A 690-nucleotide genomic window follows, 5' to 3' on the forward strand; every position below is an offset into this window, starting at 1 on the left:
GGCTTTGCTCCTTGACATCTGAAGTGACCTCATCATAATCAACAGTGAAGATTTCCATGTCAGGCTCAAGCATTGAAGAATCGATGTGGCTAACATCATCAAAGGTGAACTTTTCCATATCTGGCTCTAGCAGCACATGATCAATATCAACCAAAGGTATCTCCTCAATATCAAAAGTAACTAACTGTAGCTCTGGTTCATCCACACAAGAATCATCACAATGTAAAACAGAATCTAGAATGCTAGTATCCATATGATCTGCAGTGTGTGTGTGTCAACTAGGATGGTGTCATCATCATCAAAGATAATCCATGAAAGCTCAATCTTGTCACACGGAGATACTGGTTCCGGCTTTTGTGTAAGAGATTCTTGCTGAGATGAAGTGATTTGTTGCAAGCAAGCAACTGGGCCAGAGGTGGGCTTCTCGTTGTACCACTGAAGTTGGTGGAAGGCTATGTTCTCAATCATTAGAAAAGCATCATCAAGTGTCTTGTTTGTAATAGCTCCACCCGCTATCATATGAACGTAAGATCGAGTGTCCGAAGTCAATCCTCTATAGAATAGCTGCAGCTCTAACCATCTCTCGAGCCCGTGGTTAGGACATCTCCTGAATAAGGCTTTGTACCTCTCCCAAGCATCATACAAGCTCTCGCCTTCACGCTGAACGAAGCTGAAGATCTCCTCTCGAAT

At 43.0% G+C, this 690-nt stretch overlaps 1 non-coding gene across 1 annotated transcript; it reads left to right on the forward strand.

Moving 5' to 3' along the window:
* Positions 1–586: 586 nt before the first annotated feature.
* On the forward strand, positions 587–690 carry LOC119319724. Its single transcript, XR_005154591.1, has one exon. It is a non-coding gene; the product is annotated as a small nucleolar RNA R71 (small nucleolar RNA).

This window comes from Triticum dicoccoides, chromosome 6A, assembly GCF_002162155.2.
Source record: "Triticum dicoccoides isolate Atlit2015 ecotype Zavitan chromosome 6A, WEW_v2.0, whole genome shotgun sequence".
Classification (NCBI taxonomy): Eukaryota; Viridiplantae; Streptophyta; class Magnoliopsida; order Poales; family Poaceae; genus Triticum; species Triticum dicoccoides.